The sequence below is a fragment of the Amblyomma americanum genome, chromosome 1, assembly GCF_052857255.1.
Source record: "Amblyomma americanum isolate KBUSLIRL-KWMA chromosome 1, ASM5285725v1, whole genome shotgun sequence".
Classification (NCBI taxonomy): Eukaryota; Metazoa; Arthropoda; class Arachnida; order Ixodida; family Ixodidae; genus Amblyomma; species Amblyomma americanum.
In genome coordinates this window covers 239,037,420-239,064,618 of record NC_135497.1, presented here as the reverse complement: position 1 = coordinate 239,064,618, position 27,199 = coordinate 239,037,420, and the positions used below count along the sequence as shown (strand labels likewise).

General features: G+C 48.2%; 1 protein-coding gene across 2 annotated transcripts in view; it reads left to right on the top strand.

Moving 5' to 3' along the window:
- The window catches only part of Pde11 (Phosphodiesterase 11), a 404,428-nt gene that overhangs the window by 89,573 nt on the left and 287,656 nt on the right, over positions 1-27,199 (top strand). The window lies entirely within an intron of this gene.

Sequence of the window (27,199 nt, the reverse complement as noted above, 5' to 3'; positions counted from 1 at the left end):
GGGCCTGCGACTTCGGGAACGTTCTCACTGCGTTTTAACTGCGAGCGTTTAGTTTTGTTTTTTTAGTAAAAAGCAGCTGTAAAGACAAGGTCGAAAGCAGCATGCACTTCATCTTCTGGGCAAGATCGAAATTTCTCCTTGAGGGAGAGCTGTAAAATAAATGACGAACCAACAGTAGACAGGCTAAGCTCTGCCCAAGATATCACGCCGGAAGGAACACGCGGAAAATGCGCAGCTCACAAGCGTAAGAAAGGGAGACCTGTTCACGCGCGGCGGCGCAGTACGACATCATTTCATCGAAACATGGTTTCGTACGAGTATATTCGACCTTCAGTTGTATGAAAAAGGATAGCTGTAATCTCCTCCTACCAAGATGTCCAAAGCCATGGATGTACGAAGCTGCGCCCAAAGCCTACGGCGTTTGGCGCAGCGCGTTCGGATCCCGACCCAGCGATCGCGATTTCCATTCCGGCCTTGTCGATTGTTCGTTTTTCTGCGCTACGTTAACGACGCCAAAAAGACCCGTGCCCTTCATTGAGCTATCGATATTTTTTTTTCAAAAATATAGAACACGAGAGTTTATTAGTTACGAAACTCGGGTGAACAAGCGACTGATGCCACTGCGGACCCTGGAGGAATGGTTTAATCGACAACATTTTACCATTTGTTTTATAGTTAAGAGAAAACTGACGCCAACCAATCTTTATTTAACTTTACCCAACGTTTCGGGACCAACTCGGTCCCTTCTTCAGGGGTGACTGAAGTGTGCCAGCAGCAGCAGCGGGTTGCTGCCTTCGCTCTCCCTTTGCTAGCACGTGGTGCAGTCCACTAACGTACGATTCAGAATACAGCCCCCTCGCCGACACTGCGAGCGCGCCGACCTCCGGATAGCCTTCTAGGAGGTGAGCGTCTTGGCCGTGGAGCCAAATCTGTACAAGAGGCGACATGTGGAGTCATGGCACATCCGGCTCACAAAGGAGGCGATGTATAGGACTCCAGGAACGCTCCCCTCCGCGTACGTTAGTGGACTGCGCCACGTGATAACAAATGGAGAGCGAAGGCAGCAACCCGCTGCTGCTACTGGCACAATTTAGTCACCCCTGAAGAAGGAACCGAGTTGGTCCCGAAACGTTGGGTAAAGTTAGCAATATTCGTCGGCGTCAGATTTCTCTCAACTATCTCAAGAACCCAACCAGACGGACTTCCGTCGAAGGTGTTTTCGTTCAAACCATTTGTTTTATATATTTGAACGTACCACCGTTTTCTCCCACTGTCTTTAATACAGTTGAGGGACCAGTGGGGCCTTTTTAAGTAGACGATATTCAAATGTCCTCCTGTCCTGACCGTTAAGTAGTTTTAAGTGAATAAGTTGGTGGCACCATGGTTTATGGTTTATGGGGTTGTAACGTCCCAAAGTTACTCAGGCTATGAGGGCCGTCGTAATGGAGGGCTCTGGAAATTTCGACCACCTGGGGTTTTATTTAACGTGCACCGGCATCGCACAGTATAGGGGCCTCCAGAATTTCGCCTCCATCAAAATTCGACCGCCGCGACCGGCATCGAACCCGCGTCTTTCGGGTCAGCAGCTAGCTAAGCACCATAACCAGTGAGCCACCGCGGTGGCGCAGCCACTATAGTGTCAAAGAGCAAAGAAGAGAAAGGCACAGGAAACCAGGCAGACCACAAAAAGAAGCATGAAGGGAGAAAGAACATAGCTCGGAAAGCAAGAAAAAAACTAAAGGGATCGCAAAGGAAAGACGTCAAGAAGGATGAAAAAAAAAAACAATCTAGAAACCTGCCGTTCTAATCGGTTTTTTAACTCCGCCGCATACCTTGCACACGTTGTTCAATTTTGTTAACAGAACTCGCTAATCGAGAAACATGTACTGAAATCCTCGTGATTGAGGCGTCCTGTTTATGCATTTTTTTTATTTCCTTCACAGCTGCTCTTACGCAGTATCCACGATACGTAGGATCGTAAATTTAATTTAAATTCCACGGCTATCGGTTCATTTGCAAGAAAGAACGTTACCGGAATCGCTAAAAAAATAACACAGGTGGATCAAAGTTAACCTTTCCAGATTAACTATAAGTAGGCGCTGGGAAGTACGTGAAAATCACCTCTGCACATATGCTATGCGGCCAGGGAGACACAAAGTACGCGGATGATTGTCACCATAAGGCACCTAGTTAACCAAAATCGATTAATGAACTTTTTAGCGGCTACAGTAAGCGGGCATATTTATATTGGAAACTAAGATGCAGTCGTATTCCTACACAATTCAGTTTGGTAGAATTCTCATAGCGCACGTGTGTTTCGAGATATTAGCGTCCAAATTTTCAGCTCGATCCTCGTAATTGAGCTTGCAAGGCGCTGGCTATCGACGCGAAACTCCTACGGGCGTGACGCGGCGTTACGTCTGCCAGCGGCGTACTGAGCGACCGGTGGCGCTGATAACTGTTCCCATTTCATTTTCGGCTATCGAAATTGGAGAAACGCCCGACACAACAGCTGCGTCACACCTGGGAGGAGTTTCGCGTGGACTGCCACCTCCTTGCATGTGTAATTACAAGAAATCAGTGGAAACGTTAGGGGCGAATATCACGGAACACGCATGCTCTAGAAGTATTGTACCAAATGGAGTAGGCTAGAAATGCGGCCGCCTCTATGTTTCCAGGAAAAACATTCACGCTAGCTGCGGTGGCTAAAAGTTAATTGATATATTTTACCTTATTAAGCGCCAAAGGGTGACAATTATCATCTCGCTTTGTGTCCCCCTGACCGCATAATTTGTGTGGAGAGGTGGATTTCACGTACCGCTCAGTTCCAAATTTTAAGAAGTCTGTAAAGCGTAATTCTGATTACCCTGTGAACGATCTGCCCTGCCATTGCGGGTTCAGTTCTTGCGCACGAAGTCGACACCGCCTGCGAATAAATTATAAAAAAAAGCAGTGTAGTGACCGAGGGTGCTAGCAACCACTTCGAGAATAAAAATGTATAAAAATGCATATTGACGGACAACCCTCCTTCTCCCAGGAAAAGAAAGGTAATAATTGATAGCGAAAAACTGGCGTTGTGAGACCGTTAGGTATCGCAGAAGCGCAATACCCAGATTATTGCGGCCCGAGGCGCTTCTTCTCTGTATGCAGCGAAATCCCCATGGATGGATTCGTTTCTCGCCCTCTGCTTTGCTATTTGGTGCGTCAGCCATCCATTTACTCGGGCCTCTCTTGCGCAACTTTGAGACAGCGGACCATAGCAGTGTTTTGCCATGGGGCAGCGTTGGAGGATTAGACGAGTGGGCCGGGATAGCACACACGCTCACGCATACACACACAAACGCATGGTTAGTGGTGCGCCCGGTCGAACGGATCAAATTTTATTATTTTTTTTATCGCGTCCGACCAATGCCATTAACGTGCCCGTTAGGAACAGCGAGCTCGAGTCGCCTACTTAATCCGAGATTACAAACTCTTACGGCGGTCTGTTTTTGTCTTCTCTTTCACTCCTTGCGGCTTTTGTTTTCTTGTGCCGAGTGCACACATCCTGTAGTGCGCTTCAGGTCTGATATTGTCCGGATTTAAACAGCCATTTCAGACACTCTGGTCCAACTGCACATGCTCCGCGCCGGGTTCGTGGTGTTCATTTTCCAGGAAAATGGACCGACAACATTTTAGCATTAGAGAAAATGGAAAAGCAGTCGCATGTCAGGCAATGAAAAAAGAAATTCATGCAAAGAGCTTCTTTTCCACGACTCAGCGCTGAGGGATATGCGCTGGCATCACAAATCTTCCCTCGACATTTTCCGTCAGATCTAAAGCGTTTGCTTTCGGTTCCGGGTTCGTCGATTCAGCGTTTGTTGGCTCACTGATACGGCCTCTGTATTTGCAGTTCCTGCACCCCACAGCAGTTTCCAGCATGATGTGATTAGCCTGGAACTAAACATCGTAAAAAGATATGTGGCTGCCCTAGACGGATCCGCTTCATAGTAACCATGCACTAGCAATACAAGAAGCACAGCCATAATCCTACTTGGAAGCTCATTTTGGTAGCGTGGTAATGCGCTTAGACATGGATCATGGATGAATGAATTAGTGCAGCGTGAACTTTTTTGCGACAGAAAGTGGGCATGTGCTTTTTTTTTGTTTGCGAATAGTAAGACATGGTAATGTTGTTAACGTCGGCCTTAGCACAAAGTTAGAGCTCTTTGACTCTTCTTACCGTGGGAGAAGTGGCTTTTTCTGTTTGGTTCATTTTAATATTTTTGCTCGAAAATTATGCGTTAGTTACATTAACATGCAGTGCCTCAGAATGAAGGTAAATGAATTCATTATGATCCAGTGGGCATCCAGAACGTAAATATCAGGCACTAATGTTAAATTTATTTATCTAATGCAAATTCTAATAGAAATTATGGTAAATATTTGCTATATTTACCATAATTATAACACATTATTATAACGCAAAGAGAGAAATGTTTTCAAAATCCTAAAATATGCAAAGCGTTGTTGCTTTTATTGTATAAATAATTGGAAAGTTTCAATGCTGACTTACCGCGGCGTAGATCTGCAAAAAATCTTTGTTGCAGCATGGAAACGGGCCACTTGCAGGAGGTGTTGCAAAAGCAAATTTTTTTTTCTCCACATATGTTTATTGGAAAACGCTAGAAAGTGCAATCACGTCGACTAACCTAAATGTGCTTCTCGATAATGTGTAATTGCAGTACACACGAGACAAATGTAATGTACAAAATATTACTGATCGTGACCGCGAAGCTTTAAAAGAAATGCAAATAATATGAAATAAAAAGTTTGAAAAATTTTCCCAAGTGCAGAAAATGTCTCGAATTAAAATGACGAAAGGCTACGCATAAAAACAAAGCTTCATGTCAATAATTTTTTAGGTACAAAAGAAGACATACACCGGCATAAGCTCACGTGACACTGGGCGAAGCTGTACCTAGATGTTGAAAGACACATAAGAGACGTCCAACATGCACACCAAGGAAATAAAATGCCTCGTAGACATTAAAAAGGGGTAAGAAGCGCAGAAAACATGCTGGCATAACGCCAGTATAGAGGTCGAGGTCGTCGTAGGAGCTCGACGATGTTCTCGCAAATGAGTAAGACATCCAATGACGCGTCTTTGCACTGGTGGCCTTTTTTATGAGTCGTGGGATTTAGCATAAGAAAACTTGCCATTGATGAGTATAGAGACATATTTCAGTATTTGTGTTGACTGAAATAGTGCTTGCCTCTGTTGGGAAAAACAGCTCAAAAACATCGCTTCATCTTTTCAGCTCGTCGTCTGTTCGGCTTCACTGTACGGCGAATTGGCTTCACTGCACAGCGCCATGCGAGGAAAAGGGGGAGGGGGGAGGAGTTCTTTTCTCGGGCAAGCGGCTTTGTTGAGGTGGTGGAACAAAATCTTGGCCATATAATATCGACACACAGCAAACGGCCATAATGCTGCGAACATCCCTATTGCATCTTAGGTGGCACAAAAAAAAAAGCAAGCAAACAGGCCACAGGCTTCATGGAGGAAACAAGTTGATGTTATCAGCTGGTTTCTTGATGCCTTCAGCGTTCCAACTACTACCAGACTATCTGGCTTCACCCCGAGTCTGTCTGCTACCAATAGCATTCAAATTTATTTTTTCCGAGGCACCCAAAAAAATCGCGACACCGCGGTCGTTTGCATAAGGGTCGGGTTATCAGGGATTTTGCCATGCTCGTTAAGAACAGTTGCGTATAGCGCTTTTAAAACTCACTAAAATTGATCGGATTGTAGCAAAGCTGCTAATTACTTGAAAACTGAAAGTTGGCTTCCAAGGCCGCAAAGCTGATGGCGTGATAAGTCAGAAAGTGCACTATAGAAACTTCGAAATAGCGCTCATTTGATACCTATTGGTCACCGGCGACCCATGTTCAACAGGCACGGTAAGGAAATAGTTCGCACATTGATTAGCTAAAAAAAAAAGAATGATCCCAGCAATGACGGTGTCCCATTAACCTAAGGTATCACGCAGGATAAAAGACGAACGTTTCATGCGGTGACTTGGTGAATTCCAAGCGTAATGCAAATTTTCGCAGTGTTTCTAAGTGCATTAAATTATGTTATTATCTTTTACAACTGTCTCTACAGAATGAGCATGGACTGTTGAGAATCAATTTAGGCTACGGCAGTCTAATTCCAATCCGGGGAGTCCGGGCTGTTAAATAACTGCACAAAATGTAGAATTTATTTTACTGGCAACTTCATAGCAACTTCATTTCATTCTAATACCTTACAGGCCCATAAAAGGGGACTAGAGTAGCGGGGTGGGCAGGCTAAGAAAACTTGGTTACGATAATACATAATTTTTGACACTTTTAATGAACTTGGATAACCAGGTTATGACAGCAGTCGTTTGGAAGGCCCTTCAAGTATGCAACTGTACGAGGAAAAAAAGGATCGGAGAACGAGACAGTGCGTGAACGTGGACGTGCAACTGAGATCAACGAAGCGCTATGAATGTGTGACCATGGAAACGGCGCCGTCAGCTCGTTTGGAAACGAGTTACAGTCGACAGGCAGCCATAACTTGCAAACTTCCGCTCAGGCGACCATAACGTCCAAAAGTTTCGCTATGTGTGCGATTAGGCTATCTCTCTCCGCATAACTGCGTCATTGGGGAAGTGAAATGGCAACAGGAAGCAGAGCTAGAACCGTGTTTAGGATAAAGATTTGTGTTCTTTTACTTTGAATTTTCGCTGTTAAATTACTTTGGAACGATATTTTTTTTTTAATTCTGTATGCGCGCCGCATGCGATAATACCATAATGCCAAGACTGCTTCACTATCTGCTGCAGGATTCTTCTGAGGTTGGCCTTTGTCGGTTAATAAATCTTTGCTTGTACAAGTTGTTGTGATTCTCTCTCTCTCTCTGTCTCTTATTTCTGCTTTAGTTCGGGGGTCCTCAGAAGCCATGGGATCTGTACTGCGGTTGCAAAGAGGGGAATTGCGCGGAATGTCGGTCTCATCGCCTTCGCCCAGCCTACACCGTCCCGTCGTGCGTTTTCTCTTTCCTATTTCGCGAGCATCGTCGTTTCGCAAACGCTCCGGACGGAAGTTGAATAGGAGGGCGCCTGTGGTATTCTGAAAGCGGTTTGTGTGGGTCTCTGCCCGTCAGCAATTGCAGTTTCCTCGCCGCCTGCTCTTGTCATCTTATTGTTGGCTCGCGTGGACTGTTCACCTACAAGGAATGATGAAACATGTTATAGAAAGCCACTGACTACGGGCTATACATTTTCATTCTTTTCGTCTAGTGGTTCTTCGTTGTTCCACCCGTGCCCCTGTCCCTTTGTTGCCAGGCCTTATCCGTCCTTTGTGCCTGCCGCTGTCGCCGCCGCCGCCGTAGTGATGCATCGACTGATGTGCGCTGCCTTTAGAGTATGCGAGGAGTTCAATCCTTGGAGTAGAGACCGCGTTTTCGTGGCATCCAAATGCAATAAGCACGTTCAAATGGAATTCTGTGCACTCCGAAGAGGCCGCAGGTGGTCTGAATTTCGAGAGCCTCGGAGTAAGGCTGTTTCTCCGTAACCTGAGGAGCTTTTTTCAGGCATAAGAGCTCTCATCTACTAAGGCGTATTTTGTGCTTGGGTGCATCAGTCCCCGGGCCCACGGTTATTGGCTGGTCCGGGTAGGCGGCCACTCCAGCTCTCTGAACACGATTTTTTTCTTTGTTTTGGCTCAGAATACTTATACCTCGTTCTCGCAGCTGAGGAGCCAGTCATCTCAGAATAGAGGAATGGGTTTGAACTAGAATCAGGCACAGCACCTCGCATTATCTTGTTCTAAGTGAGCTCGGCACCCCAGACCTGTATTTAATCATTTACATCTGCCGAGACGACGCGGTCAAGTAGTGTTGAGCCGAACGCGTTTGCTTGTTCTTGCGTCTGCCCTGTCCTCTCATTTTCTCCTTCACTCTGAAGCCGCGGAAAAGTCGTGGATCGGCGCTTGCTGGTAACAGTTCCGTGCAACGCACTGGACGCTGCAATCATGCAAAGCTACGCGTCCTCTGGGATGCGATCGAGTGCAGCCCCTCGCATTACGAGCTTTGTGACAAGTACTAGGCTCGAACACCGGTGCCACCGGGAACGCATCAATCGCTAATCGCACAGGCGTGCCTCTGCCTCGGTGCTCAACCTCGCTGGTGGAAGAGCGCTTGGTAGCGCAGCCACGCAAGTGGATCCGTCCTGTTGAAGCAAAGTTGCTACACTACCTGAGGCGGTACGGTAAAGAGAAACCTGAGTTAAAGGTAAGCCTTAGCAGGTGCAGATTATTTTTATATAGGGCCTGTGCTGAACAGTCTGTACAGTAAGCAATGGAGCTTCGCGCTATTCTTTTATCTCTGAGCTGTGCAACGACAAGACGGTGTTATGCCCGGTCCTGCGCGAAATCACGAACCGAACACGTTCGTGCGATGGCGCTGCGTAAGTCGCGTAATAGCGAGGGCACGGTCACCGCCGCGTCAAGTCCGGTGCACGGACATGAGTAACGCAGTCCTCTTTTGTGCGAAGATTCGGCGCCCGCCGCAGGCCCGCGCTCGAGTGCCAGTCGCAACCAAGACAGCCCTCTATACACGGAAGGCGACAGCGACGCAACACGCAACGCAGGCAATTGCAGAAGTGTGCTTTTCCAGTTCTTTTTTTCTTGACCTAACAAATCGCGCACTTAGCTTGTAGCACCTTCCGTAGAAGCCATGCCGTGTTGCAAGCCATTGAGATGCGCCTGAACTGCGCCACGGCTGTATCTCTCGGGTACTTGACAAAATCGTGTACACGACGAGGGCTTGTTGCGAAACCGCGCTCAATCGCCTGATCGGCATCGATCCGTCCGGCCGAGTGCCGTGGAATAGCCGCGCGATGGAATGACCCCGCTCTCCGTATCGAAACTCGAGTGGACGCGGCTGAGGGCGTGTGTACAGTCATCGAGTGGGCGCATCCGTTCTACAGCGACGGCCCTTTTGCAGTGACTCGCTGGTCTTGCTACTTTCGTTGGTGGGACGGCGTATACAGAAGTCCGGCTGGCGGTTTCCGACTTCGGCAGCACCATCCAGTATTTCGAGCAAAAGCACCGAAGTTTGGGCCAGTTGGTAATCATCCATCTTGAGAAAACGAAGCAGCACGAAAAAACGGGGACGAAAAAGACACACATACGACAGGACGAATGCTGCACTTCCAACTTGTCTCTTCTTGATAATGAAATGGCGTTTTTGAATCATTGCGGTTGATTGCCACGAGGCGATAGTAGTGCTGTACTTAAGCTTGGTATTCTCAATAAAAATCAGTTGGAACTGCAGCATTCGTCCTGTCGTATGTGTGTCTTTTTCGTCCCCGTTTTTTCGTGCTGCTTCGTTTTCACAGTATTTCGAGGGCCCAGAAAACAACAAAACGAGAAAATAAACGAATATAAAAATCACAAAAGAAAGAAGACAGCTAGACGGAAGATAGAAAGGAGAGGCAGTGAGCTATGTTATCCAAGCAGCGCCCTGTTTGCTACCCTGCACGTGGGGAAAGGGGATAAAGAAGGAGAAAGAGAAGAGAGAAGGAAAGTTCAGTTTAGCTGGTTGTGTGAAAGCCCGCCCACAGCTTTATCTACATTGTGACGTTCAAGCCTGTGACTCGGAAATATTTGAGCAACGCCTGGGTGGCGTTCTTATAGCTGGCCAAGGTTGAAGCCTCGGTCCCACAGGAGAAAAGGCAGAGTACTGCATCAACTGTGAGGCGAACGCGAAGAGAGGAGGACGCAGTGACAGCCTTCTCGAGACACAGGCCGCCGCACCCAAGCCGTAATTAGAACGTTTCAAATTCACTAGACACGCACACTCTAGCTTTTACCCCGCACGCGCAATTTATCTATGCGTGCGCGAGGCACGTGCTGTATACTCCTGCCTTGCCCTTAACCAATAAGTTTGAAGGCTCTCATCGCTTTCTCCTGAAGACACGTTAGTGTTGGACAGACCTTTCTTGTCCGGCGGCAAAAAAAAAAAAAAAACTTCACTCTGGGAGTTAGGCCGGAATTCCCTAAGCCGATTTTGCAGATTTCCTTTCCTGCGTCTGAACCTAAATTTCGAACCATGAAGAGTTGAATATTCTAAGCAAAAACGGGCTTGCATGCCCCTTGCATGCGTGCGCAGCACTCCACTCGTTGCTGTAGAATGTAGAAATTACTTCGTTCTTATCTCAACCAGTGAACTTTAGAAAAATCAATCATGGTCGTTTGCAAAGAATAGAATTTTTAATGTGTGAGCTAATTTCTTTTTTTTTTTAAATTTGGGGGGGGGGGGGTACTAGACGTTAAGCCTCCGGCTCTTAAAAGACAGATTACATAAAAAGACAATTTACAAGATAGATTGCTGCTTTGTTTCGCTGGAATTATATGAGCGAACTTCGTCTAAAGCATAACGATAGTCTTTTTTTTTTTTACTTCCGAATCACGTGACAAATATGTCTAAAATACCCCTTGCAAATTGTTGAGTAAGTTTGGGAAACTGTGAGGCGATTGTTAGCTTTTGCGTGTCTAACTCGTTCGCAGGTTCGGCAAGCCAGAACCTGGTTTTTACGTTCAGTGTGGCGACATACGGTAAGAATGAGATATTGATCGCCGCCTGTACAGATTTTACGGTTCTTGAACATCATTCTTTCGGGATAAAAGGCAGAGCTTTACCCATGTCAAGGCGATTCGAGAGTTGTTTTGTTCTTGTTTTTTCCTAACCGTTATTTCCGTTATTTCCACCCAGCATATGCTGGGTGGAAACCTGATCAGTACGCACAACTCATTTACCGCCTTAAAGGGGCTCTGAAACACCTTCTAATGAGAGTACATAAACTCACTCACTGCATGCTGTCGTCAGTACACCACAGCCAAATAATACACCTCTACACGCAGCAGAGAACCCGCAATCGCGCGCGAAAGTTGGCGAGTTCTTTCCGTCGACGTTTGCATGATCGCACCCTCCTCCGTCGCACGCTTCTGCATAATTCTGTTCAGAGGTGGCTATTGGCTAGATTCTTTCAGGCGTGACGCAGCTACCATGGCCGCGGCCAGTTAACAGTGTAGCTCCAGTAGGTCAAAAAGCTCCCCCCCCCCCCCCCCCTCCAGAGAATTCCTGCGCGCGTCGGTGATGGTGGCGGCCGAGGTAGGCCAATCTTTGAGCGTGCAGAAAGTGTCGACAGAAGAGGGAAAGGCGTGAATGCGCTGGAATTCAAATTTGGACTAAGATAACTTAACCTTCTATAAAACAGGTTTTAAAAATTCCTGCTGGAGGATATTCGTGAAGCGGAGTCGTTTAACATCCCAGAAATACGTCACCTTTATTGAGAGCCCGTTTCAGAACCCCTTTATGATTCCCAAAAGTACAGTCACGAATGTGCACTGCTAGACACCGCATTGCGATGGCTCTCCAAGTATGTGATTAGTGGGCAAAAAAAATCACGACTCGAACCACTTTAACTATTTAGGGTGCTATGTAAACAATTGCGACCTCGCAGATTTTTCTGAGAGCGTGCCACAACTAGCAGTTATCCGCTTGTTTCACACGAATTTAAGACTGGTCATATCACGACAGGGGTATTTTTTTTCTTATTTCAAGTAAGCAACCTCAGAAAATAACGTTCTTCAAGATATTTGTTTTATTGAGGCCACATAAAAATAAAACACAAAAAACAAGACCTTAGCCTGCAGCCCTAACGCATAGCAAGTAGTAAACCAATTTAATAAAAATGAGCCGGTCCCAGATAAGGCAAACGGAATTTAATGCATCCGAGGGTGGTAATAAAATAAAAGAAAGAGAAGTCTATAGACGGCAAACTCACAGTCAAGGTAGCGGGACTGGGGAGGGTCCCCTGATCTTCTCTAGGAAAATAAGGAATGGGATGGCGCATTAGGAAATGGAAAATGGATTTGGGGTGGGTTTGTATAGGTAGACGGCACAGCTTGACAGCACGCCTTGGACATAGTCAGGACGACAGAATTTTTACCCTCAAGATAATAACATTTTATACCTGGTTTCTAGCACCATGTACTATCATGAGCAACATGAGCGGGAACACGGGAACGCGTACCCGATAGCCTCGAACCCTACTTGCATCGATACGGGGCGGCCGCTGTCAGAAACAAAGTGCAAAGGGAGGTGCGTTGTTTCATTCCTCAGAAGCAGGCCTTTCCTTCCCTTTCAGAAGCAGGCCTTTCCTCAGAAGCAGGCACAGCCCTTTCCACAATGTTGCGAAAAGCGGCCGCTACGCACCGCCACGAGGAGGGTTTGAGGCTATATGCCACGCGCTCCCGTGTTCCTGCTCATACTTCTCCGGAAAAAAAAAAAAGAGTGACACGTGTCACGATCCTACGTGACACGTATAGATGCTCTAGATCGAAAACTGTGAGAACTCTTTTGAGGACCTCTAGTCGGAAAAAAATTCGGAGCAAATTCTACAGGACAGACTACAGTTGCTACCGGCGGCAGCCTTTGCAGAGTGCCGCCACGTTCGGGGCCCCTATTGCGAATCACATCTCGAGCTTAATGTTTCGATACGGCCATTCCCAACCATTGAGAAGCTTTGCGCAGAATTTTGCACATTCCTGTATAAAATTAACAAAAGGTGTTTTGAACGGGTAAGAAAAAATATTTTACCGTATTTTACAATGAATGCATTCCCTTCCACCCAATTTGCTTTTAGGAGATAATCCACTTGTAAGAACTTCATCTGTTTTTAGTTTTCTGAAAGACGCAGTGATTTTAAACAAATTATAATATCACAGAACTATTATTTCTAAAAATTCTTACCCTGTGCTTTGACGCATTTTATGATACACCTCATCCATTTTCTCAGGCCTGAGAAGAAGGCTGAGGTCTGCATTTGATTAGTTGGGCTCCTCGGAGTCCTTGTCCGGACAAGGACTTTCACTGAGGACACCCAATTCTTGAAATAAATTACACCATGTGTTTGACGCACGATAGCCTGAGTAGCTTATGCGCCATAAAACCCAATACAATACAATACAATACAATACAATACAACCGATGTTTCGCGTTGTAAAGTCACTTGGATTTCTTGAGGCCGGAGTAGACAATGAAAAAATTTTTTTTTTTTTACATAGAATTTGCGAGTGGTGTCTGAAAGGCTTATAAAGCGCGCACTGGTAGCGGCAACCTGTCGAAAGATTCCACAGCCGCTCGAGACAACCCGCATGGCCGGTCGATCGTGGGCGCCGCCTAAAAGTTCGCCCGCTTCCGGACTCGCTGTCTCTGGCACACGCTTCTTGCCTCTCGCCAGGTAGCTCGTTAGAGTCGGGCGCCACGCGTGGAACGTCCGCAGCTTCGTCGTCGCTTGTACTACCTGGGGCATGCGCGTGCGGATGTGCTGCGCGCAGGTCCGGCCTGCGGAGGGGCGCGGCGGGGAACGCGGGGGGAGTTTCCGGCCCGCAAGGCGTAGGAGCTAACTGCGCTAATTAGGGTGCGCCTGCTGGCGCTCCTTTCTATACGCGCGATGATTGAGCGAGGTCTGCTTTTGACTAGGCCAAGCACTCTTCGTTTTTTTTTTTTTTTCATTTTCTCGCACTCTCACACACGCCCCGTTACAAAACCTGGACCGTAAATCTTTCAGTCACGAATAATTGAGTTAGTGCGATTACACGCAGTTCGAACGACCGCACCCACTGATAATCACCGAACGGTTCATTATCATCGAAGTACAGAAACCGTGCACGTTGAAGTTCGATGATACGTGTACGTTCAGTCTTCAGTTACAACATGCTGCCTCCGATCACGAGTACTAAACGAGCAGCGGGAGCAGCGGATGAACTTGCATCGCCTCTCGAACTAATAGCGCCAGCATGGCGGGAGAAGCGCTGACCTTCGAAGCGGGTGGCACGAAGCCACCCTGCACTGTCCGTCCGCCCATGCACAGAGCTTTCTATTTACGTTCTTCCGACGCTTTTTTTTTTTCCTTTCGTTGATGACAAACACAATTCCGCCTCCAAAAGCCAGAGGCGGCATTCGTTGCCGTTGCGAACGCCGCTTTCCATCGCCCCACATTTACAGCTCCGCAGTTCCATGCCCTTCGTGTGATGGGGAGGGGGAAACAGATAACTCGTGGTGGCATATCGACGCCTACGAAAACACCAGAGGCGAGAGGCGCTTGCTTGCAAGCGCGGAAAGTTTCAAGTGTAGCTGCCTCGGGCCGCTTGGCGATGCCGTCTGTCTTGAGCTGCAATCACCGAGAGGACCGTTTTTATTGCGGTCGCCTCGGGAGCACTCGCGGACAAAAAGGCGCCGCCGCGAGCCTGACACGCGGAGCAGTCGGGCGCCGCGCACTGTGTCGATATGGCCGAGGTGGCGGCATATCCTATTCGACGCACTCCAAATGGCCCCCGGCACTGCCAGAAACATCGCCTCCCAGTCCTTGCCGGCGCTTTCTAAAATCTGCGCCGCCTTGCGCCGGCCGTGACAAAACCAGAATGAAAGTGTTCGAAGGGACGGCGACAGCACAGCTGCGCAGTGCGCGCCAGCCATTTTTCTCTCGGTGCTTTTCTCACTGCGAAGTGCCGCCATGTGTGAGCGCAGGAAGTTTATGCGCGGAGGCGTTTCATGGAGTTCCAGCTTGCGTCGTTTTCTGCTTAGTTAAAGCCCAGAAAGCGAAATACAAAGGCGCCAAAAAAGTTCTCATTGATATTCACAAACAATATAAAAACGCCCGGGCCGGAAATTCTCAACTTTTGAGGCGGTCACTAAAGGAATTTGGTGCATATCTTTGCTTTTCGTTGAGATTTTGTGGAGCGTGCTATCGTGTCCTCACTCGACACCGAAGCTATCGCAACACGCTAACCCGACGGCCGTGGCCATGACATGCTGCAAAGAAATAGTGCCGAAGTACGGAGGCTGACAGCCACTGACGTCAAGAAGAGTTATAATCCGACACACTTATACCGCACCTGAGACCAAGTACAAAAAAAATCCATGCACGACAATTCTGTCTTTCATTACTAAATTTCAATCCTTGCGTGATGGGCGCGTTCGCTGTACCGAGTGACCCTATGGCACTCTCTTGATCTCCTATAGTTTCATGGGAATTTATGCATAAGCATGTGCATACTTAGCATGCATTAATCTGACCTGCACCTCTGTTAACTTTTGCCTATTCCTTGCGATAATTGCAGCTAGATGCTTTTCATGGCTTTCAAGTAACGTCACTTCTTTCTCTATATAAAAAAAAGCAAATCACAGGCCCTGATTCAATGCGCCAACAATAAAGCCATTTTTCTCATGCTCTTCCGCGCCTCTAATTAACCAGGGACGGATTTAAACGAGGGAAGGCTGGGAAGCGGTCTCCCCTCCCTCGTTTCTCCAAGCTATAAATTTTACTTAAGCAAACCACGCTGAACCACATTTTTTTTAACGAAACATTCCAAGGAATGCATGGTTCCAATGAACCCGCCCTCCCTTATGAACCGCCCCCTCCAAGAGTGACCCATAAATCCGTACCAATCACTGACCACCGATCTTTTTTGAGAGCGTTAGCTCTTACACGTTTGTCAAGGGCGCGTCTGTCTCCAATAAAGGCCAAATTGACCAAAACAGTAACCACGTGACCACACTATATTACATAGCACCAGTGGGCGCGTAGCGCCTCAGTTTATGCCTATACTTTCGATCCGGTATGTTTGTGCCAGTATATCGGCCAATGAAGTGAGAGCCCCCCGGGACCACCATCTGCATAAAATTTGGTGGCCACCGGTTTGACGAACAATGTTCGAAGTGAAGCCTAATGTTTGAATGACTTCGCGTGTTCCCGAGGATAAAATTACTAATTGAGATGAAGTCCAAAATATGTATGAGATTCGCAACGACGACCTTTTCGCCCCCAAGCCGTGCATTCCGAGGACCTTCAGACGGCCATTACGTCCGAACCGCTTGTCGCAGGGTGTTGCGGAAGGCGTCAAGTGATTCGTCGTATTATGATGCATGCGTTTTTAGAATTTATTAGCTGATATAACGAGAAAATATACCTGATATAGTGTATGTGGCTGTAAATCGCAATAGTAGTGCAAAATCCATGAGGTAGATGGCGCTGCTTGTGTCTTAGAAGTAGGGTGCCTGGAATGCCCGCTCGCCTCCGCTTAGAAGGGATGTTTCCGGAAAGTAAACATCCGCGGATGTTTTGATTTGGTCTTCTCCAAGTTTGCTGAGCACGTCGATGTAAACACTTCAAGCTGCTGCAGGTAACGATCTTAAGTCGAACACTGAGGCAGTGTTGGCGGAGAATTTTTTATTTTTCATTTTGTTCAGTACGAATCCTTCCGTCTTTTCATAAAGAAACGAATGGACAAAGGCAAAGAAAACGAATTTCGTGAACTACCGTACATTTCAAGCGCGCCTCTTATTAGATATGCATACACGGTTGATAATTAACGAAGTACACTGCCGCACGGTCCTCATTTATATTGATGTGCTTTGCCGTTCGGCCAGGTAATTTGGGGCGATAAATATTCAAATGTGATTCCGCGTTCGATGTACTTGCGGCATTCTATTAGCATTCGCCGAGGGCGCCTCTTTTGTCAGCGCTTGCGTTTAAAATATTGCTGCACTGCCCCGCTCGTTGTTCGGCGCTGGCCACTCAAATTCTGCAGCATCCCATGGCAGCTGGTCCTTTCTCCGTGGCTAGTTTTAGCCCCTGGACCAGCGACAAGCGCGTCGCTCTTGCATGCGGCCGCAAGTGTCTCTCAGAACTTCCCGTAGGAATGAGGTCACTATGTACGTTCATTGTTTGTTTGTTTGTTCGCAAATGCAGAGCGATAAAAGCGCGGTACGGCGCACTGAGATATCCCTACAGTCTGCCGCACTCCCGGTGGCTACGCGTACCTAACCGAAGTTTTCTAAGTCACTCTGCGGCAAATCACTCTGAAAGCGATCTCGCACGACCCGAATGCATGGTACTTTGTCGGACCGATCTGAGGATACATATCCCAAGCAGCAGTTGCCACCGGATGCAGTATTGGAATATTGCAACAGGATGGTTCCATCCTGGTCCTATGTAGGGCCGGCCTTTGCCAATACGGTTCCAATGTTGGGCCAATTACCTGTGCTGCTTGGGATTTTTGGCAATAAGTGCGACAGCGTTTAAAGCATGTTCATGGTGTGCTGTTGACGCTGTGCAAATACTCAAACGGGCGCTCCACTCTTTACCTCATGATGCATCTCGGGCCGGTCCCAACCAGAGACGGGCATCCTCACGATGGCGAGCCCTCATGAGGGCGTCCTCACCCTCACCTCATGACGATTTCACTCGGTGAGGTGAGGGTAAGGGAGGATGGGCGCATGAAAATTCGTGAGGACGAGGGTGAGGGAGGAAAGACATGGTGAGGTGAGGGCGAGTGAGGGAAGACATGAGGTGAGGGCGAGTGAGGGAAGATGTGATGACGTGAGGGTGAGGGAGGGCAAGATGCACTCTCTGAGGGCGAGGGTGGTGGCCCGAACCGTACTACGGGCTAACATTTTCTGTCTGTGCAGCCCGTTATGAATTCCATTTTAAAGCGCAAGTTCTTAGGGTGAAAGTTCACGGGGAAGACTCAGTTTCTGCACTATGAAGGTACACGAGATGAACACGAAAGACGGGGAGCCGCACGCCTTCTCCGTCGCCGGTATGTACTACACCGCTTACAATGCTATGCTGAAAAAGTACTCTTTTAACTCGAAAAGCCTATTTTTAAAAATTGTAATGTCTTAGGTGAAACACCCTGTATAGTACGCTAAAAAGAAGGCAATGGTCGGGCCGCGCGTGTGGCCGCCGGTCCATCGGGAACCTTGGCACCGCAGTAACCAGTTTCATTATCAGCTCCAAATCTGTCAAATGATCAGAGTGTATAGAGTAAAACATGTAGAAATCATACCTAGGAAGGCTGTTGAATTCCCAAGTTCTAACTAAGCCTTGTTTCCCGGAAGGAATTCCGAAATCAGCTCAGCGAGGTCTCAAAGGACTGGCTGCAGCGCAAAAATGCTTCTACGAAATTCCACTGTCAAATCAAAGCCTGTTGGCGGCGTGGATGTGGAAATTTTTCATTCGCACTGTGAGTAGTTCAGTACAGTCGTATCTTCTTTCTATTTTCGCTGGAATTTCAGTATAAGAAAGCGGTGCCGCAGTATGGTGGGCAAAGCCAACCACTGTAGTCTTACCATGGAAACAAAGCAGCAGCTTAACCATCTTGGTCCGAATTATCGCTCGCTCTCCCTTGCATTGTACGATGTGCTTTAAAAGAAAAAGTTGTACTGCTCTCCAAATAACGGGAACATCTCTTGGTTTATTTCTCTCCCTGGTGAGGCCTGTGGCCACGTAATCGCGTGCCTGATTTTATTAACCAAATTGCTTGCAGGCATGGTAGGGAAGTGACACTCAGTGTTTAAATAATGCGTTGACGTGGAAGCAAAAAATTGACGGTGGTTTAGCTCTGGTGAAACCTGTAGTGACGCGATAGCTATTCAGCTGGCCGAGTGGAACTTGGTCACGTTACCAACCACGTGACGAACCACGTGATCAGCCGCGCCGCCGGCAGCTGCTCCGCACCACGTGACCAACCACGTGAGAGCATGGCGGCGCAGCCACGCTGAAGGCTCGAAATGCTACTGTAATGTAGCTATCGCTACAAAAATAATGGGCGGTTTAGCTTGGGGTTAACCACGAATTATCGTGCTCTAGCACCATTAGCCCTGGTTTTTCATGGTTTATCTCGACTTCACATGCTTTTGCCTGACCTGAAGTGGCTTACTTTGGTTGATATATCATATGATGTAAGTTTGCGTGATATTGCACAATTTTAGACTTGTACTGCGGTAGAATTGGCATTCTCTGCATTCACAGATCCCTGCGAGTCCTTATTCCGCTCCTGGCGCAGATGTGCAATAGTTGAGCGACGCGCCACTGCCTTGTGATGGCAGGTGCTCCCATCGGTGGGGCTTGTGAGACCCATGTTGTTCCTGAGGAATCTCTCGGGACTAATCATTAAATGAACTGCCACGGTGGGCAGTTTGCTCACAGTCCGGTGGGCAGCTTGAGATGGCGTCACAAGGTCAGATGACCAAGGTGGCCCACGTGCTAGAAGCAGGCTTCGGACAGAAAGACAACCATTTTTCAGCGGAGTGGAAGCGCTAGGGCACTAAAACGGCATCCACGGGAATCTTTCACTCCAGACTCGGGGAGGTAGTGATCACTATTATTCAGCCCAAATGCTACATTTTAGCGACACGTTTGATTTTGAAATGGCCTGAATAATAGTTTATTTTAAGCGACAGCTTAAGAGCCTCACTGCAGCAGAAAGCCGGTGTCGCACTAGGGGAAGACATTAAAGAAATAAAAAAAAAACTTCATAGCTGGGGCAGCGGGATCCGAACCCGCTTCGGCGTAAAAAAATCAGTTCCGCCACAGCTTTTTTTTAAGGCATGGCATTTTTTAAAGCAAAAGCATTACTGGCCGCGAACTTGCGATTTCGCAGTGGCGGTGCTCCGAGGAGGCACATGACCTCACAATGCGCGCCTCGCCGCGGAGCTGAACCGGTCTGGCCGGCCCGGCGGCAGCTGGCGCACTCGGCGCGAAATAGAGACGTGCTCCGAGTCTCCGCCAGTGCGGTCAGAGTGCGCCGAAGCCGCCGAACGCGTCGGCGTTTAAGCGCAGTTGGAGTATAGAGGGTCTGGCTTTGGCCGACGTGACGTCGCCGTGCAGCGCATTACGCCGGAGTATAAACGCGCCTTAACAGAGCCTGCGCTTAACCGCTAACCAACGTATTCGGTGGCGGTATCTATGGGAGCCACTGAACCCCCCCCCCCCCATACTCATTGAATAAAAAAAAAAACCTGCGCCGAGGCTCGGAATCGAACCAGGGCCTTTGACGCTTGAGGCAAAGACGCTACCACTCGGTTTAGCCATGAATAAAGGCGCATCTAGTGAATGCACTCTTCCGATGCAGAAGTCTCCGCGCTTTCGTTACGTATATCCTGGCCTAACAGAGCTAGGCCATCAGCAATTTTTTGCATTGAAAATGAATTCTATTTACATTAACAATATTATTTACAAAGTATTAAGGAAATGCCACGAAAGACGTCGCAAAAAGACAGAGCAACAGAGCACTGGACGCGAGGTAAGGCTGAGCACATCACCAAGAGGGAGTGCCACTCCGGTTTTAAGTCGGTCGGTTCATACACTTCCCTCAGATGAACAGTCAGTTGGAAGAAATCTTAACATCCTGTCTGAACGAATTGACAAGCTCTGAGGCTGTTGTTGCAATGCCGTCGTCTTCGTCACGGACCCGCTTTCACGCGTGTTAAACTGCCAGTCTCTCACGCTGTAATTGTTGTTGTTGTTGCCTTCGTGACATGGCAGATAACCACGACGAGGGACTGGCCAGGGTTCAGTGGGGAGACCCCATAGAATAGGGTAAACTGGTGCCAAGCTAATGATTGTGCCTTGGGTGAAATTTCAGAGTAATTAAAAAGAAAAGGGAAAACAAAATATCGGGAGCGAATATCTGAGAATTAAATATATGAAAATACCCAAACGCTCTTTTAAATGCGGAAATTTCGGAAACAATTAGCAAGGGAATCTGCTGGTAGCTGTTATGTAATTGTGGGGGTATTCGCAAACTTGATGCAATGCAAAACCCCTGGCGCTCGCGCCGAAAGAAAGGAGGACAGGAACCGACAAAGTGAGTCGCCACTTTTTAATAAGAATTTCTAGGTGTGCTCTCCTCTGATGTGCAAACCTCCGGCAAGAGAGTAGGAAATGCTCCAATGTTTCGACTTCACCACAAGCCGCACAAAGGTTTGTGGGACTGAACCCGCATCTACATAAGTAAAGATTTAAACGGGGAATCTTGCACCGCATGAGTGTCATCGCTACCTCACACTTCCGGGTTTTACACGCACGAGCCTTCCATGGGTACATGAGATGTTGGTAGTCAACAGTAGAGATTAAGGGATCGTTACACGTGGCGGTTATAAACTGAAAACGCTGAAATCGAGTCATTCCGAAAAAAAAACAAGATTAGGGACGCTACAGGCAACGGGTGCATTTAGAGCTGATTTTGCCAAAAAATCTGCTGCTTCATTTTGTGAAATAGCGCAATGACCTGGTATCCAAACGAAGTGCACCTCTTTCACCCATCCAGGAATAAAAAAAACATTAGTGAGCGTCTCAAAAAAGCGTTTCGTGTGGACACCAGCGCTAACGAAGCAGAGAGACAATCTGAGAGGAATATCACGTGAGAAACAGTTGTGGGAATTTGCAAAGCGGCCAGCCCAAGAGCCATAAACTCTGCTAGAAATATGGTTGTGTAATCCGGGACTAACCGAAAGGCTCCACGAGAGAGCTCGCTGTAGTTTGAAAGCGTCTTCATCATCTTCCATCCGTGCGCGTGGAAGTTTGATCAGAGGAGCATGCAGCAAACCGCATGAAATGGCGGGAGATTAGAAGCAGTGAAATTCAGAAGACACAGTGCTATCGCAATGTCATCGGGTAATAGTAATCGAGCGAACTACAAGCTTTCCTTGTTCTGGGTCTATTCTGTGCTTATCACTTACTGTAATTGTTGTGTTAAACACTACTGCACTGTTTTCAAAATATTCTTGGCGTACATTAGTTTTGTAGCGAGAGCTGCACTGAGCTACCGGTGGAGCATTTCGCGCTACATGGGAGAGGGCACTTGTGCGCATGCGCCGTTACCATGGCAACGGGAGAGGAGCAGGTGTGCCGTGCGCTTCGCCGTCGCCGCGGCCACGCGCCCGCTCCACCGTTGAAGCCGAGCGTGACGTCACGCGGATGAGCAGTTGTGCGCATGCGCCGATACCATAGTAACCAGGCAGATCCCACAGCTGCGCCGCGTTCTTCGTCGCCGCACGCCGCTCTATCACCCGAACCGCGCGTCGCATGCGCAGGATTGCGTATAAAAGGCGGAGATGTAATGGGCGTCTGTATCACGACGTTTGACATGCATGCAGAGAAGGAGAGTCCAGCCGCTGCTAAACGGCGGTATAGACAAGAGAAGATGAACTCTTCCGATCTTGAGGTTGTCGCCTGGCAGTTGGCTACTCAGCAAAGAGAATGAGCGTGAGAAGGCGAAGAGAGCAGCGGAGACGCCCGATCGAGCAGAGAGAGGAACGCCTTGCCAAACGGAGATGCCATGCTGCCGAGCGTAATAGACGGCGCATAGCCGCCGAGATGGAGCCTATGGAAGGCGTCAGTCAACGGGAACCAACAGAAGACGATGTGAAGGCCCGTCGTGTGACTGATCCCACCATTCGAGTTTCCGAAAGACAAGCTCAGCCAGGGAAACGTACCTCTCGCTACGTATATCCTGGCATAGCCGAGCTAAGCCACTGCCAATTTTTTTGTACACAGACACAACGCGCTGACTCATTTGAGCAATGCATATAGATAACAATGAAATGTTATAAGTGCAGGGCACATGTATGTTGCAGTGCGTGCCAGAAGTTAAGGCGGAGTGATATTTTGGGGCTGAACTCGTAACTGTCGCGGTTTTGTCTCACGTATTAGGTCAAACCACACACACACACACACACACACACACACACACACACACACACACACACACACACACACACACACACACACACACACACACACACACACACACACACACACACACACACACACACACACACACACACACACACACACACACACACACACACACACACACACACACACACACACACACACACACACACACACACACACACACACACACACACACACACACACACACACACACACACACACACACACACACACACACACACACACACACACACACACACACACACACACACACACACACACACACACACACACACACACACACACACACACACACACACACACACACACACACACACACACACACACACACACACACACACACACACACACTAATATAAGCATCAATCCTCTCGTCCAATAGTGCTTATTGCCTTGCGGGCTTGTCTTTTGTTTATTACTCAGTATTATCGCCATAAGTTGTCGACTACAAAATAACTCGAGTTTTAAAACGACTGTTAATAAGGGGGAGGGTGGGGAAGGGCCAGCAAATTTTCGGAAGTGTGGATGAGGGTGGGGGAGGGCTGGATAACTTTTCAAAATAAGGGCTAGGGTGAGTGAGGGCCATGGATTCAAAATTGAGGGTGAGGGAGGAAAAGTAAAAATGAGGGCATCAGCCCACCTCTCGTCCCAACATGACGGAGGACAGGCAGGAGCGCGGGTGCATGTGTCGCGTTGAGCGCTTTTCGAATGACGAACGAGGAACGCTTCCTAACCTGCCGCTGGCGTAACGTCATGAAGGCGCAGCTGAGGCAGCTGGCATGTGATTGAGTGGCCCTACGAGGGCACAGTGCTTGTCCATATCGCCAATCACCATTGGGAAGTGGTGAAAGACGCATGCTATTGCCGTGTCTCTCTCCCTTGCCGCGTCATATACAGCGCGTGAGCCTCGGAATTGTTTCCTGTTTTTTATGGTTTTGTAGTGCACGAGGGGGAGATCAGAAACGGTTCAGTCGCGGTGGCTCTCTGAGTGAACCTAACGTGGCTAACATGCTAATCGTACAATGAGCGACGTTCAATTTCTTGATGCGTGGCGTCAAGAAATGCGTGGCGTCTTGATGCGTGGCGTCTTCTGCGTCCTGGCAGGCCACCCTCCGAAAACACTAGTGCTCGAATTTATCACAGAAGCGTCTGCCCCTGACGCAGAGTTTTTGGTAACACATTACAATTAAGTAATTGATTACTTGCAATAACTTACATTTTCTTCAAAATTTGCAATGCATTGACTACCTTTTGCAAGGAATAACGCTCTAGGTAATGGAATATTTTTTTTAATCGATTTCTAGTAATCAGTTATTTCTACCCGAAAATGACTGGCGATTTAGCATTGCTAAGCACGAAATATTGCGCGTAGGCACGGCTTTTTGCAGGTGTACACCACCGCCACGCACCTCAATGCGCGATTTAGGTGTTCACTGCCCCAGAGGAGCCAGTTCTGCTCCTTTCCTTTCTTTAAAGTCAACGGAGTCTAAACCTTGCGCTGGTTTTGAGAAAAGGAAAGGCACATAACTTTTCGCGCCGCAGATTGAAGTTAATGAATACGACGCTCTCCAATGCACAGCGCGAGAGTATGCTGCAGTTCAACACAAGGCGTGTTATGCTGGGGCGATCTACGAGTATAACAGGCAATAAAGAAAAAAGTTTGGCGATAGCCTAGTGGTCTCGCGCAGCGAGCGGCCTTTTGAAGCCGATCTGTTCGCGCCGCCGCGTGTTCGACTCCCAGTCGGGGATACTGATACGATTTTGAAAGGCTCTGAACCTCCGGATTGGTGCTTTCGCACTGAAAACAATTCGTCCAGAACTTGGCGGTAGACGGCAGTGCTAGCGCGGGGTATCCCTTCTCGACAGAGAGACAATGGTCGCGTGCTGCGAAATTCCGCGCGCGCAAGCTTTCCCGGGCATGCAAGCCAGAGCAGGCGTGCATTTGACTAGCCCCGTGTTCCGCGGTTTGCATTTCTTCTCGGTGGCCCAAAGGAGTGTCATGTTTAGTTAGCTTTGGCTTTGTCCCTTCAGAACGCGAACAACAACGAAGCGCGGCGCTTTGTTAAGTTGTACGAGCCCGAGCGCAAGGTCTTTGTATACGTTACAACTGCGCCCTTCTCATCTGCGCGTATACATAGAGCCTTCAGTATGGCTCTTGGTATTTTCAGAAGGAAACATGGCAGAAATATGGATGAAGACATAAAAACTACCTCTGATAAAATAGCGCATGAACTGCAGCAGACAGCAGATCAAGGAAAGCACACCGACTCATTGTGGTCCGTGCCTATGTGTCTGATGCTAATAAAAGCGGGAAGGAAAATTACGTAATAGTAATTAATTACTCTTTTCGAATTATTCAGTTACTTTCTGGGAGGCGGAAATTGACAACTGAAGGCAATAACATTCCAATCGAAGTAATTGTAATCGGTTACTTTTTTTTTGTAACGTGTGCAAGGCTGTCGTCAGGGGATCGTGGACGACCGACAGCAACAGATGTTCTCCGCGAACCATTGCGATGACCCAGTGGTTACAGCGTTGGGCCGCTCAGCTCGAGGTGGCGTTTGCAGCCACAGCGGCGGCCGCATTGCGACGGAGGCGAAATGCAAAAGTGCCCGTGCTCTGAGCGATGTCAGTGCACATTAAAGAACCCCAGATAGTCTAAAGTAAAACAGAGCCCTCCAATAACGCGGTCCTTTCCCTCTTCCTTCTTTCAAGTACTTCCTCCTCCGTACCATTCCTCACGGCTCGGTTAAGGTGTCCGCCACGAGTGAGACAGCATTCCTGTCCTCGTAATTCCCTCCCCACTACCCCGCCATAGTTCATCGGCGAAAAGCGTCACTGGTCCTGCACGAAAGTGAATAGAGCCAGTCTTGATGAAAGGGACGGAGCAGCTGAAACTTGCTTTCGAAACATCTAAAGGCCCCCAAGTAATCCGGCACTTTGCTAATGCAGTTCTGGCTCTTTTTTTTTCCATCACCCCCCACCCCTTTATTTTTCTTTTTTTTTTTTCAGCTTCGCTACAGCTTACAGGAGCAACTCATCAGGTTTCTCTCGAAGTACTTGTCGTAGCTGGCCCGTGTGTGCATGTCAAGTTCGGTCATTGAAGTACACTCTCCTTTCTGCCTCTCATTCAGTTGGTTCGCCTAAATCCTTTGCGAAGTTGTTCGTCGTTGAGCCCGGAAAAGGAAGAAAATACGATAAAATAGGTATGCGCAGAGTGAATGGCGCGTGCGCTTGCAGATTATTCGGTTGCGCTAAAAGAAAAAAAAATAGGGGGGAACCCGGTGAAGAAAGAGGGGTTAACATCGGTTTTCAATTACTGCCGACCTAAGAGTACGACCGGCGCGAAATATAGTGCGCTGCTATACAATGTGCGTCATCATTTTAATGTGACCCCTTTCTCCGCTTTCACTCTGGTCTTTGTTATTTCGTCCGGCAAAAAATGAAGTCGCGAGTGCTCTGGAAACGAATTTCGGCTTCCGAAAATATTGACGGCAGCGTGCTCCGGCCTTCATAGTGTATTTGCATATTCCCTACACCCCCACCCCCCCCCCCTCCCAAGTTTTAGACTCCACGCATGTTTGATCTCTGCCGGCTTTTGGAAGGTGTTTTGCGCGAAGAGAAGATTGGGATTTAATAACGCCTCTAAAATTCCGTTCTGGGGGGATCTCTTTTTTCGCTACATATCACGTGATTCCCAGCACTGGAGATGCCAGGAAGACTGAACCCTCTTTGGCTCGAGTTGCCTGCGAGCCTCGCCTGTGTCGGACTGTAAAGTGTTAATGAAGATTCGTGACGGAACAGAACGTGAGAAGAGATGATTGCGTTAGTCATACGTCAGTGGTTCTTCGCCTGGGTTGAAATAGTTTTCCTTGGTTCGTATCCGTAAACACGTGAATATTTGCGGCCCGCGCATTGACGCATGGGTAAAGAAGGTGCTGTATAAACGCTCTTCGTCCAATATAAAGCTTGTTGATAGTACAGCGCTCGTCCCCTTCCCTCACTACGTCCGGTTTATCCGTCTCGTCCTCGTCTTTTGCGCTGTATCGGTAATGGTACACCAACATGCCCAAGCCTCCACATTGTCAGCACGTCCGTGTTCGTATTTTTCTGCGCTCCTGTGTCTTTCCTGAACATGCACCAACACGCCCACCTACAAGTACTTCTCAACGTGTTTCCTGCCCGCCCCAACGCACGGCGTGGACCAAATGTTCAAGGTACGGGAGATCACACGCGAAACTGATGTACTGTCGTCGGGAAAAGTAAATGAACCTCGACAATCTCTTTAATGTTTTACTGTAATGGAGATTGACACTGCAGTCAGAAAATTACGGAGGCGACCAAAGCGGTCTGCCATGCTTAGCATCCATCGACTGCCGCCGCGGTGACTGAGTGGTTATGGCGCTCGGCTGCAGACCCGAAAGACGCGGGTTCGATCCCGGCCGCGGAGGTCGAATTTCGATGGAGGCGAAATTCTAGAGGCCCGTGTGCTGTGCGATGTCAGTGCACGTTAAAGAACCCCAGGTGGTCGAAATTTCCGGAGCCCTTCACTACGGCGTCTCTCATAGCCTGAGTCG